Source organism: Convolutriloba macropyga, chromosome 1 (genome assembly GCF_964194025.1).
Source record: "Convolutriloba macropyga chromosome 1, txConMacr16.3, whole genome shotgun sequence".
Lineage (NCBI taxonomy): Eukaryota > Metazoa > Xenacoelomorpha > Acoela > Convolutidae > Convolutriloba > Convolutriloba macropyga.
In genome coordinates this window covers 71,657,248-71,677,904 of record NC_134468.1, presented here as the reverse complement: position 1 = coordinate 71,677,904, position 20,657 = coordinate 71,657,248, and the positions used below count along the sequence as shown (strand labels likewise).

Genomic DNA, 20,657 nt, shown 5'->3' with positions numbered 1-20,657 from the left:
CCGTTTTGTTGCCACAAAACGAAATTGACGTGGACGAAGGCAAAACCGTATTATTTTCTTTTCCAAATTAAATTTTTATGTTGGTGAGTGCAAACATGTCCAACTAGTATATTCCGAATTTCAAACAAAAGTGAACATTAAACAAAAACAAGACTGAAATGTTCCTTGCCCAATTTGTCTCATCAATTTTCATCTAGAAGCAGAATATATAGGAGCAACTCCTATGTAAGAATACCTTCAATGGATGTCTATCAACCCTCTTACTCCTGGAGACAAGTTATATGCGTGAAAATTTTTTGCGGAAATAATCTCAAAGAGATTCGTGTAAAACTCTTGCGATCACAGAGATATAATAACATCTGACTGCATTATAATCAAAACTCAAATTTTTCTAAGAAAAATTTAACGATTTTTTACATTTGAATTCGAACATACCAAATTTAAAAAACTGAATAAGACGACAATTTCATTCGATTTAAAACTGAATATACCGAATACTTCTTACGTCTAAATACCGAATATACACAACTTAAGAGACACGCCTTAGCTTTCTTACTGCCCAGAAGGAATATATCAACGATTTTGTACGTTTGAGTCAAAACATGCTGATCAAAGCAAATATGCAGACCACTTCTTTTGTGGAAAACCTAACTAGCCGATCTTTTCTCTCGCCATTTTTGTTCAGTCTTCTGAAATAGGGTTATTCTGATCATTTTGAATTTCAATTTAAATATTAAATTTTGCACTTTTAACGTCTCTCATTAAATTGACATTGCAATGTAAGAAAACTTGAGCGAAAGTTCAATCTTTCTTCTGATTCTCGTAATTATATTCATTAGTAGCGAGGTTCAGGTGATTTTGTGCATGGTAAGCAATTCTACCAGTTTGCATCTAAAAATATTTATTTTAATAAAGAACAGAGCATTGCTAGAAGATTTTTCTGCAAATTTTAGCTTTCATTTTGTGCAGTTTTAGAAGATTAGTAACATCAAAACTGATTAATGATGACATAAATATTGTTTTTAAAAACCATGCTTTACAGATTATAGCAAAGTGTAAAATAGATTTTCATTTACTAATAACTTTAACGAAGGGAACATTTGAAATTCTATGCTACAGTTTACATTTGCGTTGATAAATGGACCGTCAGTCACTTCATATAAATTATTTTTGAATTAAGCGTGGCATAATTTTAATTATACATATTGAAAACGGCTTATCTTTTAAAATCATAAAAATTTGTAAATGGCCGCCTAAAATACATCATCTATGAAATTAAGCCTATCAGTGAAAAAGAGCAGTTCGACATCTTTCAGCCAAAATACAAAAAAAAACACTTTTTTTAATTTATAAATGTTAGTATACAAATTTTTCCTTTTATTCTAAGTCTGATACATTTAAACACATCGTATTCAATGGCAGCGAATAAAATTTTCATTTGAACATGCTTTCCAAAATGTTAGGAAGATTCAATGTGCGTATAAATTTATGCTGAAAAATTGCATAAAAAATTTCTGTCAGTAGAAATTGCAGTTGAGTAACAGAAACAAAACTCTCAATTTTTTGCCAAAAATTTAGTTCAATATGCAAAAATATCCGAAAATGGCTGCTAAAGACAGCAAGTCAGCAAGTAACTGAACATGAAATTTCATAATTTTTGGAAAATTTTTTTGAGCACGTGGATTAAACCAATAAAACATTTTACTGCTTGAATTTTGAAGCGAGCTCAATTAAAAAATCAAAACGAAGTGAAACGATTTTCATAGATGAGTTTAATTGTTTAATTCTGTAGCAAAAAGCGACCGCAAAAAGCTCAAAAGTTAAAACGTTCTGGTCAATTTTCCACATTTCGCTTCTATTAAACGTTTATTCTGAAATCAAACTATTTATCTATTTATAACAAGGATTAGATTTATTGAAAAAGTTTAATATTGCACAATGCAGTTTTATTTTACGTTGATACATTTGAAAAGCTGAGTGTTGTACGAGAACGTAGTCAATTAGTGTACATTTTTAAAACTGAAGAGTGTGGTGTTCAAATTTTGTTGTAGTGCTCAACAAAAACAGTTTTAAACAAATTGGGCTCACTTTATCCACATTGGTTTGAAGAAAAAAATCATACTTTTAAAATTTTTATCGCTTATGGTTTTCGTTAAAAAAATAGGTTTGAATATCCTAAAATGGGGCTAAACATTAGATTTTTAGGATGTGTCACACGTGTAAGTGTCAAATATTAAGTTTTATATTTTCAGTACTTGTTTTGCTTGGCTGTTTCAGTTTATGCATCTTATTTATTGAGCTTTTATTTCAGTAAAGTTTTCACGCGTTCACGGTGTAGATTGAAAATAAATAAAAAAAGTTAAGATAAAATTTTTGTAGAAAAGTTTTTGAACTCCGGAAATTCTTTTCTATATAGTTTTAAATTTTTTCAATTATTCATTTTGGGATTTTTGACTTCTTTCTTGTTAAGCAACTGGTATTGTTTTTTTTTCAAATTTTTATTCATTTATTGTGTTTTTAGACTGCTTTAGTCATGTTTTTACTTCATATAATCTTGGTTTTTTCACAATAGCTATCAGTAACAGAATAGCTTTCTTTGGAATAAAACTTTAAAAGTGTTCAGTACTGTAAAAATGGAAGCAGGTTAGCCATGAGAAGCATTTCTGTTTCCAACAGTTTTTAACCTAGAGTTTTTCAGTCAAAATAACTTGGTGAAAGGAAATTTGACACAAGATATTAGTTTCTGCGAAAAAAAACTGAGATGCCTTACATAGATATTTTTACCTAGATTCTCATGAGGTATATATGAGTTAACACTGATAAGAGTTAGCATTGCAAAAACGTACACCAAAACCAGCAAATTTGTTTAATTGTGTCAGAAATTTTCACGGTTCAATGGTTAGAGATATAAGCGAGCATGAAAAACACTGACAGCAAGGCAAATTTAGTTCGAATTTGAAAAATATTGAAAATATCAACCACATTTGTCCGCGAATTGTGTCTTTGGGCTATCATTGAACGACAACTGATAACAAAAAAATCGAATTAAGCAGAAATCAAAGAAATCCTAATTGCTTTTTATTTAGAAAAACGTTCTTCGTTTTATTAATTGCGGATTAAAAGGCAAACCGTTGGTTTGAACTGGCTCATATGGTAATTAAGAAAATTTGGTTTCTGAATTATGTCCTACATCATTATTAACAAAATCGAAAACTCTAGCCGTAGGGCAATTGAATGGAAAATGAGCGTGGAAAGTAGTGGCATAAATAGTGGAAAAAAGTGACTGAGTATTGTCACATTCGTCCACAATTTGGACAAATCTGTCGAAAAACATCAAATGTACGTTTTGCGGCGTAATGAGCAGCAGAATGCCTGACAATTTATAATGCATATAAAAACAAATAGAAATTTTGAACAAATTCCGACTTTTACTTCTGATTTGTTTCAGCCTGATTTTAACCACTTTTCAGCCGTTTTTGCTACACTATGAATCTACTAACATTTCTTAAGATCAAGCAATGTTGCTCCTGTTTTTTGAAAACAGCCTTAAATTTAGGGTTTTAGCAATTAAACTTACCAACTGTTGATTGAAATCTTCTGTCGTAAATACTGTTTGCAGAGTGTAATATACACTTTTACACAACCAAACGAACAGTTGTGTGTAATACAAACACGCGATCAAAAAGTATAAATTTACTTTCAATTAGTGTTTAAAATTTGAAAACACAAAGTTAAAGAATGGCAATTTGGAACAGGACTTGAAATATTTCACCTCATAGCTAACATCTTACGGCGTCACAACACCGTCGTCCAGATTTCGTACTTCGAAACAGAGCGAACGCCAGGCTAGTATCAGAGGTACCAGTTATAATGGTGGCAGATTAGAAAGCGCAACGGCATGTCTGGAATGTAGGCTGTAGTGAAAAAAAAGGAAATTTATAAGTTGGAAAAATTGTAATACTTTTAATGCAGACATGAATAATTTGTTCGGATGAGCACATACTGTCCAGATTTGTGTTAGATCATTCTATATGGCGTCGTCTTAGACTTGCTTAGTTAGATACTTTAAAAAATTGGACAAAATAGATATTTAGGTTAGAAAGAAATTGATTCTATCACAGGTTTGAATGAATTGAACTGGAGAGCTCTCGAATTTTCTGACGGGAATATTACAGCTAAAGGACATAGATAAAAAAGATTTCAAAAATTTCTTAAAAATTAAAATGCAAGAGGTTTTATTGAGTTGCGTGAGTAATAATCATATAATGAATCAAATTTTATCTCATAGAAAAAAAATCTTGTTATTATATAAATTCTGCATTTTCTGGGGGGAAACCGTCGGGTTAATAAGTCAGTTGTTGAACCTGATAGCAGGCTAAAAATCATTAACAATTTTTAATTCCACGTCGATAAGTACCAAAAAAATTTAGTTGATAGTAAAAAATTTTGAGCTGATTCAAGTACCGAAGTTTTTAGTAGTTTCCAATACCGTTCTGAATAATTAATAAGTTAGCTAAAAGTGTTTCTTCTAAGTGACGCCTTTATAACTTAATCCAGCTTTCAATTTATCCAGATTAAACCTTAAGGAGACGAAGTATTGTAATATCCCAGAAGAATAAGAAAAGGAGTAATGGAGGGATAAGTCGATGCTTGACTCGTAAAAGACCAAAACTGATTGATTGACCGCCGGCATGAAAAGATATTATGATTGAAAAAATGCACGCATGTGTGTTTGCGTGCGGGAGTGAACAAATTTACCTGTGTTTGATTGGGGAAAAGGTGTAGCTGACAGGAGGAAGGCGGGCAAAAGTAATTGAAAAGATAATCAATTTACTCTGCTGTCGCTATAAAATATACCGAACCCAATATTTCTCCGCACATTTATACACATACACCATAGAGCAGTCAAATAAATCCAAAAAATTTTCCCAATCCAGCGCTCGCTTGTCTTGTTGCATAAATTTATGGCTGTTCCTCAATTTCAAGAAAAATCTCCTGCTTAAATTTAGTCTGCATCAAAATTCCCCAAAATGAGCCAAAAGGCGGTCTCAATTTTTCGAAGGGAGGTAACGTAGCTCTGTTTTGGACTCTCCTAATTGTGTTACTGATTACATGAAGCGTGACATATTCTGCATAAGGAACTAGTTTTAAGTCAACTTTGAAAAAGAACTGTGAACAAAAAACATGGCTTATAATTAAAGCGGTTACAGATTCGTGATCAAAAGCAAAGGCAGTTTTAGTCAAAACTTTTTGATCGTTTCTCTCCTAATTTGCACAAATTACTTTGCACAAATGGCAGAAAATTCATGGCTAATAGTTTTATGCGATTCGACATAAACCTGTAAACAAAAAAATGATTTTTCGAAGGAAAAAAATTAATAATATCCAAGGTCCAATTAACCTATTTTGAAATTTATTCGTTACCAAATTTGAAAGATGAACTTTATGAATGCCTCTCTTGTAGCTCGTAGCTGTAGCTAAAGGAATTGAATAAATGGATAAGACGCTTCTCCACAATATTCCGTAAATCGGCTATTTCAGCTACATTTTTCAGCTGTTATTTTGTACTAAAACATCATCAACACAAATCGGAGGATTATTTTTTCACTCAATGGGAAAACACAATGGGAAAACTCAGATGTGTTTAAAAGCACCTCTTCTTAAAAATTAAATTAAGTAGTCACCAATACGTTTTAGATCAAAGCGCCAAAATTAGTTTTTCAGCATATAACTGAGCGATCGATTTTTTGACTGAATGAGAAACTTGGATATAGTAAAAAAAATAATTAGTACTAATTTTGAGGAGTTTGAGGAAAGCTTGAAAGAAAATGTGTAGCCGCCTCCAACAAGAAAACCTGGCCTCATTGACTTTACACAAAACTTGAACATTGAATTGAACAAGGTATTGTAATTGGGGCTCGAAAAAAATCCCCACCCCGAATTTGATAGTATCTTTATATGGACGACCTCTCTCGGCGACTTTTTCATCCGACCGACTTCAGAGGGGGGAACTATACACTCAAATGGTTCTTTTTTTGTTCAATCAATTTTCGCCGAGCGATATAGTCATCGTACAGGATCAGTGGTACCATTAGAAAACTTCTCAAGCGTAAAAATCAAATTGAAACATTTTTTATTCGCTTTTTCCCGGGAGTTACGGATGTTTAAAGAAATGTAAAGGTGAGCCTAACTTCCGTTGTTTTGTTCACATTTTTGGTAATTTCTGCTAAAATTCTGATCAATTTTTTACTAAATTATGATGAAAAAATTGTTAAGGATAGTCTCAATGGTGGTACGTTTGAAGGTAGAGGAGAGTTGATGAATAGTTTAAACCAACTGTTTTGTCAAATATTTTTTTCCTTTTCTTCATAACAACTGGCATCAAATATGCCTCATTGTTCAACTTTAGCCAGTTATACTGATGGTGCTGCCATAAGTCCTGCTGACATGATCTTCCTTTGTTCAGATAAGGGATAGTTTCATCTCCAGTTCCAAAGAAAGTTTTCTGGAATTAACTTTTTTTGCCATTATTTATTATAAAGATGAATAGAATAATTTTCATAGATTAAGAATTTCGTTCGCCAAAAAACTATTTTGCAGGTTTAAAATTTGAACATTTTGACAGCCTTGCAGCGACGGTGAGGCCAGTTTTTGTCTAATCGCTGATTTCTGCAATGAAAAAGGATTCTGATTATATTTTATTTCTGTCGTATTTATAAAATTTTTTGCATTTTTTCATCCCAACAAAAAGAAATCTGTTTATATTTACAGGTTCAATTGATAAGAGATTATTTTATGTTCCAGTCAGGTACAATGAAATGTTAAGGCTCCAACAAACTGTTTTCATAAATTTTTTACCAACTTAGTGTTTTTTGCAGTCTTTTTTGTAGTCTTATGAATGCATCTATTTATTGAAATTCGTAATTTGGTATCGATGGAGTTATTTTAAAAACTATTTAATACCCTCAGTTGTCGCAAAATGATATTTTGGTAATATAATCCAATAAGTATTCAAATATCATCATAAATGTTTGATATAATGTCTTTTTGGTCAAAACAGCTATTTCGGTAACATCGAGGTCATTTTATTGAGAAGCAGCAGAGTCAAGACCAGTTATTGTCTAGTTGTAGATTTTAATAATTTAAAAAATAACAGAATTCTGATGGCGTGCTCTATGTATTTTTTAAAAAAAAACTTTTGCCTTTTTTGTTTTTTTGAAGTTAGTTAAAGAGCACCTAGTTTATTGGCAGGTTATTTTTTCGTGCAGAGAAACGCCAATTAAAAAACGGAGTAACTTCAGTTGAAAGCATTTTGGAGAAAATTGTTTTTTGGCTTCAACGCCATTTGCCTAAAATTAATCAAGAAAATTTGAGTCCCGCTTGTATTCAGTGTTAATGTGTAGTCTTTTGACCTAGTCTCACTAATTGCATGCGCATATGGTTCCCTAAGGAGTAAAAACTTAACTGTTGAAGAGTTTCAAGAGGAAAGCATATGGTCATGCATTACGCCTTGAAAAAAGTGTAATGCATGATCATAAAAAACAATAATGGTGATTTGAGATTTGCCAATTTTAAACTTAATTCTTCAACTTTTCTTCGTAATCTCAGCAAAGAGAGAAGTTGTTTTCTTATGAATGATAATCTGATCTTTGTTGCTGTTTTTTTAAAAATCTTGGTTTTTTATGGTTGAAAAACGTGTTTTCATAATTATTTTTTCCAATTTCTGAGGATCTCTTTTGCTAACTTGTCCAATCATCAAATTATTAGCATATACCACACTAAGGGAGCTGAAATAAGGCGCAATTTATTTTAATCAATACATTTGGTTCACAGATTTTGATCATATAGACTTCGAGATGGTTTTTTCTCAATATTTTTTTGACATTCTTTTACTGTGTTTGTTCTTTTTGCTGGATAATGGCAGGTCTCAATGGATTCGTATGTTTTCATTTGATAGCTAGTTGGTTCCATGAGTTTAGGGTTTTTCAAAAAGTGAATATTTGGTTTCCAAAATTTTGCCCATTTTGTTTTCTGTCTATTTACTAATCAGCATGATTGTTTTGCTTACTCTTTATCTGATGCTTTTTGACTTTTTTATTAAGTCATTTTTTTAGAGAAAAAGATAGACATTTAGTTTTGTTCGTAAGTAATGCTCTTTGTTTTTATTGTATTTTGTAATTTGTCTTGTCTCTAATTCTGCTTAGTGGCAAATATCATTGACCCTCTGTTATTTATTATTTTCACTTGTACAGTGGTTACAGCTTAGAGTAATTTTTTTCGTACAAAAAGTAATTTTTCGAGAGTTTTCTACCTCTTCCTCATTTGGTAGACAATTCGATCAACAGCTTGACTGAGCGGAATTGAAAAATTATGTGTAAACCCGTATTACCGCGCCTCCTTGTCAACAATAAGTTGCCTATAACTTGCTGAGTAAATATTTCTTAGTCGCATCTCTTAAATTTTACTCTTTTGTGTTTTTTTGGAAAAAAAAAATTACACAAAATTGCTTTTTGATTTTTTACCTTGCTTTATTTGCAGTGCCAAAAAGTGTACTGGGAACGATTTAAAAAATGTTGCAATCGGGCCTGCTATGGGTTTCAAAGATAGACATTGAGTTTTGAACGTAAGTAATCCTCGTTATTTTAACTTATTTTGGTATTTGTCTTGTCTCGTAGTGTCCTTAATGGCAAAAACCATTGACCTTCTAATAAATTATTGTTTTATTTGTTAAGTGCTTAGAGCTTACAGCAAATTGTTGAATGGATACACTAATTTTTTTGAACAATAAATAATTTTTTGAGAGTTTTCTGTCTATTCCTCATTTGGTGGACAATTAGATCAAAAACTTGATCGAGCGGAGTCGGAGCATTATGTCGGAACGCATATTACCGCGCCTCCCTTTTAATCATTAGTTTTTGCATCTATCTTGCTCAGTATATAATTTTTAGCCGCATTTTTTTAATTTTACTCTGCTGTGGATTTTTGAATATGCGTTTTGCTTTTTATTTTGCTTTATTTGCCATGCTGCTAATTGTGCTGGGAATGGTCAAAAAATTGTTGCAATTTGGTATGCTATGGGTTTCCGCTTTATTTCCTATCATTTCTTCGGATCTACATGGAATTAAAATGAAAAACTGAGAGGACACGTGCAGTTTGATAGCACGAGATACTGACTCTGGTTTAACTGCCTTAATCTAACGATCAGGGCGGATTAGTATGCGCAGTCGACTTGTACATGTTAGGATAAAATATTAGTCGCTAGAAGGGGACTAAGGTTTTTTTTCTAAAGTTCTATAGAGAACCCAAGTTCACGATGGTGTTGAACTTCGTTTGAAATTGAAGTTAAGAGTGCGATTTCGCAGATTGGCGAAAGAAAGTAATTTTGTCATCACCAGCCAGGCAATTGCTGTTTATGCCGGATTCGCAAAGCGAATTTCAATTTTGTGAATTAGCTTTTGTTGACTAATTTTGAGGGGCGAAATTGCTTTTTATTTTACTACGGAACTTAATTCCGATTTAATACAAATTTTGACTGGATTTTGTGGAGCGGACTCGACTACCCGATAGTTAGTTGTGAATTGTTTTGCCATTTGCAATTAATTATCTGTCCAAGCTTTACCTGATATTCGCCCTGCAGATTTGAAGAAGATATAGGTCAACTGAACTAAAATTCGTTTAAATCAGACAAGAAAAGAAGGAATGAACTAAAAGTATTTCACGTTAAAATTTGAACAGGACTGTAAAAAAATTAAAATGTAAATTGAAGGCAAAACAATGACTGAATAAGTAGTTTTACCTGAGTATGACACTTCCCCCCTTGTGATAAACAGAAAATTGTACAATTTTTTGTGATAAATATATCAGAAAATTAATGAAAATATAATCTGGTTATCATAGCTATATTTATATATATATATATATATATATATATATATATATATATATTTAAATATAAGCGTTTAGTTTTTGAGTTTCATTAAAAACCATCGGAGTCAGATGCATTCCCTGCTTCTCGGGCATTTATTTCTACCTCTTCGTGATTAGGAGAAACAAAAGAGGTGACTGGGTAGCGTTGCAAGGAAGAAAAGTGCCGGTTGTTCGATCTGCATCTTATGTAGGTGGGTTTTCCGCCACTGTTGGCTGTATATTTTTCCACAATACTCCTGTTGGCATTTGTTGCTGCTTGATAACTCTCCGCGTTTTTGCCTTGAGGGTGTTTTAGAAGAACTAGAAAGGGTTACTATCAAGGGACATCTTTGCGTGGATTGATTCGATTGATATGATTCTGTGATGGATAGTGATGATCTCCTTTTTTTACTTGGTTGTCTTTATGTAGTATCTGGCTGCCGTAGTTTTGGTTTGGGTGGATGTTGAGGTACTGTTTGCGGCGCGTTATCAACATTTGAATCCGTTGTTGGATTTTGCGGCGCGCAATCCTTAATTGAATTGGATGTTGGATTTTGTGGCGCAAAGTTGGTTCTGGTGGCGCGAAGCTGGTTCTGGTTCTAGGGTGCATTCAAACTTTAAATGCTCTCAAATCAATTTTCCCAGAATAACTTTGGCTTGTTTGTCAATCTTTTCTTCTGTTGTTTTGCCAGATAAGGTAGAGGGTGGTTTTTTGCATATCCAGTAAAAAAAGTTTTTCTCTCGTCTTTGGTCCCAAATTCTGCAAAGTCAGAATTGCGGATATTACTTATTTGTTTAATGACTCGTAGATTTTTGAAGTGTACTCTTCTGTCTTTATCACCGTTGAGTCAGGTGCTAGCAGTTCATAGAGACCATCAATATTTTTTGGATCTCTTGTTCAAAGGTTTTTTTCTTCGGCATTTTCGGTGCAAGAGATTTCTCAATCCGTGGAATCACCCAACCAATGAAAAGGTTCTTTATGACTCCTGATTTGCATTCAAATCATTATCCTTTCGTTTCTTGGCTTTCTATGTCTCCTTAATTCTGTTCTGCTCAATTTTCACATTATTTCATTCCGTTTCCCACCCTTTTTTCTTCAGGATTTTGCTTGGCCTCTGTGACTTTTTCCATATCTAATTATTTGTCTGAATTGAGTTTGTATGTTATTTTTTCTGATCCTGCTCAATGCTGAATTGGAACAGTGCTAGGTTTTCTGCTAAAATGGGCTTCAAATGGGGATTTAAAAAATAGTCTTTTGACAACATAGTCTTAATTGATAAATATTTGAATTATTTGATGCTTTTCTTGTGCAGCTTCTTTAATGCAAGATAAGCGGCGCTTTATAGTCTGTGTTAGACGCTCTATCAATTCAATGGCTCTGTGATTGCATTTTGGCGCCTCTATTAATTCAATATTATAGTTCTTAAAAAATTTCCTTATTTTCTGACCGATTTGACATTTTGCTTGATTTAGTGTTTTTGATCGTTGAACGCCGTGCGAAAGAACATAAATTTTAAAAAATTGATTAGGTTGCTTGCGTTGGAATTATTAAATAATTTTGCCGAAGGGTAAATATAGGATCGATACATACATGCAGGAAAATATGCTTCTTGAGCCTTTCGTCTAATATTGGTCCTTCAAAATCTATTTGAATTCCTTCATTAGGTACCTTACAGATTTTTGATAAAGTGCCTAGTTGAATGAAGATACTATAGCATTTTCGGATTCACCTTTTTTTGTGCAGTGATTACACCTCGCAGATTTGCTGACCATGTCGCAATGCATGTACCGCCATGTCCGTCAAGTCTCAGCTCTCAGGGTGTGTGACGCGAATTGTTTCTGCAAAAGCCTACTTGATCAAGTTTGGGAAGGCTATCCGATTGTCTACGCAGACACATTCTGACTTTATATGTTAGTCATTCCAGAAACTATTAATGTAGGGCGAGATCATTTTGCTTCGCTCTTCATTCCGTGTAAGGATGCAGTCGTGAATCTCGTTCAACACTGCATTTTTGGAAGTGAGGCTGGCCAGGAGGGTTTGGGTGAAGTTTTTCGACAGAGCGATGCTAAATGCGTAGTTCAGCAGATCAGGGGTTGATGGTGTGACAGTTGCGCTGCTAGTATTCGTTTCTTGTGTTTGCTGAGAATTGCGGGTTGACGGGCCGGCTTCGTCTGGGAATTGCACTTTGCTGTTTGTATTTGCCTTGATTGTGTTGAAAGTTTTGTTTTCTGATTTTGACACGATTAGAACAGAGATAAAGGGATTGACCATTTATGTGAGTTTAGGAGAAACTATGTTCAGTTGATTTAGAGGAGTGAAATTGAAAAAAGCTATTCTCTATTTGGTGTCTGCTGATTTTTTTAAAAATGGATAGAAACTAAAAATTCTGGAAAACTATAGGCCTTATTTGAAATAGTATTGTTTGCTACCTCATTTCGCGCCGCAATTTCATTGCTAATTCCGGCATAAATCGAATTGTTTATATTTGTATCACTTTTTGCTGATTTTGCGGTGCAAAATAAGTGTAATTATTTGAGGAAAGTAGAAAGCGTTTGGCATCGCATTTGGTTGCAACTAACTTGGATACAAAAATCTGTTCATTGTAGGTTAAAATTTTAGCAATATCTTGTTGCTGTTTACAAGAATTATGATCCATCAACCCATTTTTGAGCCCGGTAGGGGATCTACTGTGAAATCAAAGGGTGACAGTCTATCATTCCAGCGTGTTAATCTGCTGTTACAAGACTTATTTGACCTGTGTTCATACACAGTTCATTTGATGCTCTATGATCTGTAACAAATATAAAGTGTCTACCATAAAGTTGGTGTTTAAAGTGTTCTTTTACCCAAAAAGCTCTCAACACTTCTAGTTCGTTAATACTATAGCGTTCTTTAGTTTATTTAGATATAGCGACGCGAATGCTATAGTTTGCAACCTTCATGTTTTCGCTGCTCTAATGCTGCTCCCAGACCTTGGCGTGATGCATCACAATTGAAACCGGTTTCTAAAATCGGATTCAAATGTCGGTTTCAGTGGCATTTGCAATTTTTTAAAAATATTCACCATGATTTTCAGTCCAATAAAATTTAATGTTTTTAAGTGGGTTTTTAGTAGTTGGCAGACTTGTAATAGACTCAGTTTTTTTGAGATTTCCAGGTAGTTTTAATGCTTAAAATGCCGCTACTTTTTATGCAGTAATGTCATGCCCGTTTAAGTGTCTCTGTGGTGCAACCATTCAGTTCCTTGTTTAGCAAAATGACAGTTTCCCAAGTTATTTCGCAAATTTTCTTCATCAATTTTTTGAAGGCTCTTTCTGACTATAATCACATGATTGTCAATTGTGCATCTGCTTACTATAAGTACGTCGTCGAAGGGATACAACGTATTATGCAGTCCTGTTATTGTATAATCAATGGCTTTCTGAGTTTCTGCGGTCAGTTCAGTTAATCTTTAAAATCCCGTTTTAAAACTGTATGTGCTTGTCAAACCAAAGCTTACAAAAATCAAGTTGCTATGGCGGGCGATATCAAAGAGTAAATTAAGTTGATTGTTGGCGTATTGCAGATGAATTGTTGTAAAATAAGCCTTGTCATTTGGAGCGCTAGAGCTAAGTATTTGGGAAATTGTTTGTAATAGAGAGCCAATGTTGGGCATTTTGTTCTTATTGTTGTGGATTGATTTATATATGACTTTTGAATCAAGGACTAGTTTTTTTGATTGCTCCTTCTTAGCTGTGAGGACGATTGGATATACGAAGTTTTGGTTCGAACAACTTTGAAAGTTTTTTATATGTCTTTCTTTTAACAGTTTGTTGGTTCAATTTTGACTTCTATTTGGAGACGAATCGGAACTTTTCGCATTTTTAGATGGCGTGCACTAAAGTTCTGAAGATTTTTCAATTTCACAGTATGGTTTTTCGATTTTTCGATGTAAGTTGTTATTCCCGGAAACTCTTCAGCTTTTATATTTTAACTGGGCGTTTGTCGTTGACTACAGTTTACCCTACTTTCTGTTAGCGGTTGTTGTGTGATGCAAGTTCCAAGTATATAAAAAATATCTCTTCCTTGAATTGGACGATGACCATCTGCAACAACAACAATTTCGATAGTCTAATGGTTCCGACTGACTGGAGTTTTCAAGCATCCGAGCGTTTCAAATATTTCGTTTTAAGAATTCTTAATATGCTAATTTTTTTCTCGAATCATTTTGCCATTACACATTCGTACATGATCTGTTTTCCTAATGTCAAGTTTAATTTTATTAAGCGCTGCCAGAAACTCTCTGTAGCGAGCAATCAGTATTTCCGATGGTTAAGTCCATGGTTGTCCAAATTTTCGATGGTTAAGTCCATGGTAGTCCATGTTTGAGTCCATATTTTGTACAAGAGTTCGTGAGAAATCATTGCAACATAATTATCATCAGACGAATTGTAGTTCCATGTGTACGTTTCATCGCAATTTTCAATGTTATTTACTGTGTTTTTGGTTTCATTTTCAGTTTCAACCTTATTTACTGGTCCATTGCTGGAGTTATTTCAAAAATCATTAAAAAGTTTTCGACATAAGCCAATTGCTTGGCATTTTTCTCTATGTGTAGAATTGCAATTTTGACCAGAATTGCTGCATTTATCGTTATCTCTGTCGTTGTTGAAGTTTTTGCCTCCACTATTGTTGTTATTTCGTCCACGTTGGTTTGGTGTTGTGTTACTATAAGTAGGTCATCGAAGTGATAGAACGTATTATGCAGTCCTATTAATGTAAATTCAATGCTTTTCTGAGTTTCTGCGGTCTATAAAATCCCGTTTTAAAGCAGTATGTGCCAGTCAAATCAAAGCTTACAAAATTGAAGTTGCTATGACGGGCCCTATTAAGGAGTAAATTAAGATGATTGTAGGCGTATTGCAGAAGACTTGTTGTAAAATAAACCAGGTCATTTGGAGCGCTAGAGCTAATTTTTTGGGACATAGTTTGTAATAGAGAGCCAATGTTGGGCATTTTGTTCTTATTGTTGTGAATTGATTTATTCATGACTTTTGAATCAAGGACTAGTGTTTTTGATTGGTCCTCTTTAGCGGTGATGACGATTGAAGATACGGAATTTTGGTTCGAACAACTTTGAATGTTTTTTATATGTCCTTCTTTTAACAAATTGTGGGTTCAATTTTGACTTTCAATTGGAGACGAATCGGAACTTTTCGCCTTTTTTGATGATGTGCACTAAAGTTCTTAAGATCTTTCAATTTCCCAGAGTGGTTTTTCAGTTTTCCGATGTAAGATGTTAGTCCCGGAAACTCTTCAGCTATTATTTTTTAATTGGGCGTTGGTCGTTGGCTACAGTTTACCCTATTTTCTGTTAGCGGTTGTTGTGTGGTGCAAGTTCCAAGTATATAAAAAAGATCTCTTCCTAGAATTGGATGATGACCATCTGCAACAACAATAATTTCGATAGTCTAATGGTTCTGACTAACTGGAGTTTTCAAGCATCCGAGCGTTTCAAATATTTCGTTTCAAAATTCCTAATATGCCAATCTTTTTCTCGAATCATTTTGCCATTACACATTCGTACATGATCTGTTTTTCTAATTTCAAGTTTAATTTTATTAAGCGCTGCCAGAAACTCTTTGTAGCGAGCAATCAATATTTCCGATAGATAAGTCCATGTTTGTCCATATTTCCGATAGTTAAGTCCATGGTAGCCCCTGGTTAAGTCCAGATTTTGTTCAAGAGTTCGTGAGAAATCATTGCAACATAATTATCATCAGACGAATTGTAGTTTCATGTGTACGTTTCATGGTAATTTTCAATGTTATTTACTGTGTTTTTGGTTTCATTTTCAGTTTCAACCTTATTTACTGGTCCATTGCTGGCGTTATTTAAAAAATCATTAAAAAGTTTTCGACATAAGCCAATTGCTTGGCAATTTTTTTATGTGTAGAATTGCACTTTTGACCACAATCCCTGCATTTATCGTTATCTCTGTCGTTGTTGAAGTTATTGCCTCCACTATTGTTGTTGTTTCGTCCACGTTGGTTTGGTGTTGTGTTACTATAAATAGGTTGTCGAAGTGATAGAACGTATTATGCAGTCCTATTAATGTATAGTCAATGGGTTTCTGGATTTCTGCGGTCAAATCAGTTGATCTATACAATCCCGTTTTAAAGCAGTATGTGCCTGTCAAATCAGAGCTTACAAAATTGAAATTGCTATGACCGGTCCTATCAAGGAGTAAATTAAAATGATTGTAGGCGTATTGCAAATGAATTGTTGTAAAATAAACCATGTCATTTGGAGCGCTAGAGCTAACTTTTTGGGACATTTTTTGTAATAGAGATCCAATGTTGGGCATTTTGTTCTTATTGTTGTGGATGGATTTATTCATGACGTTTGAATCAGGGACTAGTGTTTTTGATTGGTCCTCCTTAGCTGTGATGACGATTGGAGATACGAAGTTTTGGTTCGAACAACTTTGAAAGTTTTTTATATATCCTTTTTTTAACAAATTTGTGAGTTCAATTTTGACTTTTAGTTGGAGATGAATCGGAACTTTTCGCCTTTTTTGATAGCGTGCACTAACGTTCTGAATATATTTCAATTTCACAGTATGGTTTTTCGGTTTTTCGATGTAAGTTGTTAGTCCCGGAAACTTCAGCTTTTATTTTTTAACTGGGCGTTTGCGTTGACTACAGTTTACCCTATTTTCTGTTAACGGTTGTTGTGTGATGCAAGTTCCAAGTATATAAAAAAGATCTCTTCCTAGAATTGGATGATGACCATCTGCAACAACAATAATTTCGATAGTCTAATGGTTCTGACTAACTGGAGTTTTCAAGCATCCGAGCGTTTCAAATATTTCGTTTCAAGAATTCCTAATATGCCAATCTTTTTCTTGAATCTTTTTGCCATTACGCAATCGTACATAATCTGTTTTTCTAATGTCAAGTTTAATTTTACTAAGCGCTGCCAGAAACTCTCTGTAGCGAGCAGTCAGTATTTCCGATGGTTAAGTCCATGGTTGTCCATAATTCCGATGGTTAAGTCCATGGTAGTCCATGTTTAAGTCCATATTTTGTTCAGGAGTTCATGAGAAGTTATTGCAACATAATTATCATCAGACGAATTGTAGCTCCATGTGTACGTTTCATTGCAATTTTCAACGTTATTTACTGTGTTTTCGGTTTCATTTTCAGTTTCATCCTTATTTACTGGTCCACTGCTGGCGTTATTTCAAAAATCATTAAAAAGATTTCGACATAAGCCAATTGCTTGGCAATTTTCTCTATGTGTAGAATTGCAATTTTGACCACAATCGCTGCATTTATCGTTATCTCTGTCGTTATCTCTGCCTCCACTATTGTTGTTATTTCGTCCACGTTGGTTTGGGATTGTGTTTGCGCATCAAAATCGCTAATATTGTTAACTCAACTTTGTTTACTTGTTGCAATGGTTGAAATTGTTTGCTGCAGTTTGTCGTGAACTTGGGTGACCCATCTCCACATTGATTGCTACACTCAGATGTCTTTCGAGTGCTAGTGGATCGCGTAGTAGTTCTCATTGTTTGTCGGTGTTGAACATATCAGTAATGTAAACACACCGGGTAACCTGGCTGTAACAATGGGGCGCAGACCTGCAATTTCTGGTCAATACGTTCAAGATGGTATAGAAATGTTCCATGGTTTTTCTTTTTTTCTGTTTTCTTGAAGACAAAAGGTACCTGCCGAAAATTATGTTTCGAGGACGAATGAAAGCGTGTTCCAGCATTACCCATAACCGTCTAGTTGATAAACCGCATATATTCTTGCATGGAAATTTTTGTGTCAGTATTTGTCTGCCTTCTATTCCCATACTTAAGCATGGAATGGAACACATTCTTGATCAAACGTCATCCACAATCGTTTGCCGCACGAAATTCCAGCCTCAATCACGTTTTGAGCTTTTGTCTCCCGTTGAAATTGCATTTGACTAATGTGGATTTGGCTGTTTTGTTTCGATTGTTCTGTACGGTTCGCTATTGGTTCTTCATAAAAGAGTTCTTTTGTTAGAGTTACTTGTTTTGGCTTTTCACCTAGTAGTGTGTCGATCGCACTGATTTTTCGTGCAAAAATGGCGAGCTTAGATTGAATTCTTCTATTTTTTATCGGATTGGGGGCTCCGAAGAAGGGCCTTCCCAAAAAGGATCGATTGAGAGAGACAATTATCGTGATGCCTCTCTGCACCGCATTCTCACCAGTCAGGCAATTGCTGTATATGATGGTTTCGCAACGCGATTTCCAATTTTGAGTAATAGCGTTTGTTAGCTGATTTCTCGGGGTGAAATTGCGTATTTTTTCCGAAAATTAATTTCGGTTTAATACAGATTTTGAGTTGATTTTGCGGAGGGAAATCCACTACCATTAAGTTAGTTGTGAATTGTTTAGCAATTTGCAATTAATTATCTGTCTAAGCTTTAGCTGGGATTTGCCTTGCGGATTTGAACGTGATTTAGATCAACTGAAATTAGAATCCAAAATTAGAGAAATGAAATTAATACAAAAAAAAGAAGTAACGAAGTAAAAACATTTCTCAACAGAATATTAACAAGAATGTAAACAAAATTAAAAAATGATGAACAAACGTAAACAGTGATTTCCGGTACAGAAAATGATTCAGCTGAAGATATACTAATTTTGGTCAACGAAAAACTACCCAAACAAAAAAATTAAAATAAAAAATGAAAGGCAAAACAATCAACGAAATAAAAAACTTTACCTGGTTATGACAAAATTATACAAAATTTGAAATGAAACTAACTTCTATGTTGCCAATAGCGAAGCACTTGATTATTTATATCGGTTTGTTTCAATGCAAAAAGTTGACTTCCTTACTTTGAAATATTGATCTAAGACCTAAAGAAGTGAAAGTTTATTTTTCAGTCCTAAACTTTAGGAAACGTTTAGGAAAAGAATTTGACTTTCACCTCTTTAAGTCTAAGTTCAATCGCTTAAACTAAGCTCTGTGCCTTGAAGTGTTAACGAACTAGGAAATCGTACCCGGGGTTCTCCCATACAATTAAAATACTTGTTTGAGAGCGTTTGCAGGCGGACCTGCCTTACGTTTTGGTTTTGCCAACCTCTGCGTAATTGTTAAAATATAATCCATATAAAGGAAATGTGAATGTTACTCCTATGTACACGAAAGTTTTTGTATTTTCTTTTTCTCAATACTGCTGATAGCCAATTTGCACGAGTTTAGAAAAATGGACTCAGTATTTATCAAATTGTATGACTAATAGATCTTAAAACTAAAAAACAAAAATCTGTACTCAACATTAGAGTCTGGCATCAAATCTACGGTCTGAAAAGTCTGGTCAGGTCCGCATACAGACACTGCACTCTCTTGTCAGTAGTGCATCAATGCTCGCCGCGGATTGATCGGGGCCCTATATTTGGTCAAGAAGACCTGCTGAAAATTACGTTTCGAGGACGAATGAAAGCGTGTTCCAGCAATACCCATAATTGTCTAGTTGATAAAACGCATATTTTCTTGCATGGAAATTTTTGTGTCAGTTTTTTTCTGCCTTCTGTTCCCATACTTAAGCATAGAATGGAACACATTCTTGATCAAACGTCATCCACGATCGTTTGCCGCACAAAATTCCAGCATCAATCACTTTTTGACCTTTTGTCTCCCGCTGAAATTGCATTTGACTGATGTGGATTTGGCTGTTTTGTTCCAATTGTTCTGTACGGTTCGCTATTGGTTCTTCATAAAAGAGTTCTTTAGTTAGAGTTACTTGTTTTGAATTTTCACCTAGTAGTGTGTCGATCACACTGATTTTTCGTGCAAAAATGGCGAGCTTAGATTGAATTCTCCACTTTTCTTATCCGATTGGTGGCTCCGAAAAAGGGCCTTCCCAAAAGAGATCGATTGAGAGAGACATTTATCGTGATGCCTCTCTGCGCCGTATTCTCACCAGTCAGTCAATTGCTTTATATGGTAGTTTCTCAATGCGAGTTCCATTTTTTCTGTAATAGCATTTGTTAGCTGATTTCTCGGGGTGAAATTGCGTATTTTTTTCCGGAATTTAATTTCGGTTTCATACAGATTTTGAGTTAATTTTGCAGAGCGAAATCCACTACCAACAAGTTAGTTGTGAATTGTTTAGCAATTTGCAATAAATTATCTGTCTAAGCTTTGGCTGAGATTTGCTTTGAGGATTTGAATGTGAATTAGATCAACTGAAATTTGAATCCAAAATTAGAGAAATGAAACTAATACAAAAAAAAAGAAGGAAAGAACTAAAAACATTTCACAACAGAATATTAACAAGAATGTAAACAAATTTAAAAATGGATGAACAAAAGTAAACAGTGATTTCCGATACATAAAAAAATTCAGCAGAAGAGATACCAATTTTGGTCAACGAAAACTACCCAATTCAAAAAAAAATAAAATATAAAAGGAAGGGCAAAACAATGAACGAAATAAAAAATTTTACCTTGGTTATGACAAAAGTATACACAAGTTGAAATCAATCTAACGTCTCTGTTGACGATAGCGAAGCACTCGATTGTTTGTATCGGTTTGTTTCAATGTAAAATGTTGAATTCCTTACTCTGAAATATTGATCTAAGACCTAAAGAAGTGAAAGTTTATTTTTCAGTCCTAAACTTTAGGAAACGTTTAGGAAAAGAATTTGACTTTCACCTCTTTAAGTCTAAGTTCAATTGCTTAAACTAAGCTCTGTGCCTTGAAGTTTTAACGAACTAGGAAA

The 20,657-nt window shown here is 34.1% G+C and overlaps 1 protein-coding gene across 7 annotated transcripts in view; it reads right to left on the bottom strand.

Moving 5' to 3' along the window:
- LOC142342243 (neuronal acetylcholine receptor subunit alpha-9-like) overlaps window positions 1–20,657 on the bottom strand; it is a 94,568-nt gene that overhangs the window by 39,455 nt on the left and 34,456 nt on the right. Inside the window, exon 1 of one of the 7 annotated variants that reach the window (XM_075393533.1) lies at window positions 4,759–4,868. The exons of 5 other annotated variants lie outside the window; for them this stretch is intronic. The gene's annotated coding sequence lies outside the window, so the exon portion shown is untranslated. Of the gene's footprint in view, window positions 1–3,577; window positions 3,640–4,758; window positions 4,869–20,657 lie in introns of those variants that run through there. One more of the 7 variants, XM_075393525.1, reaches the window with a different exon arrangement.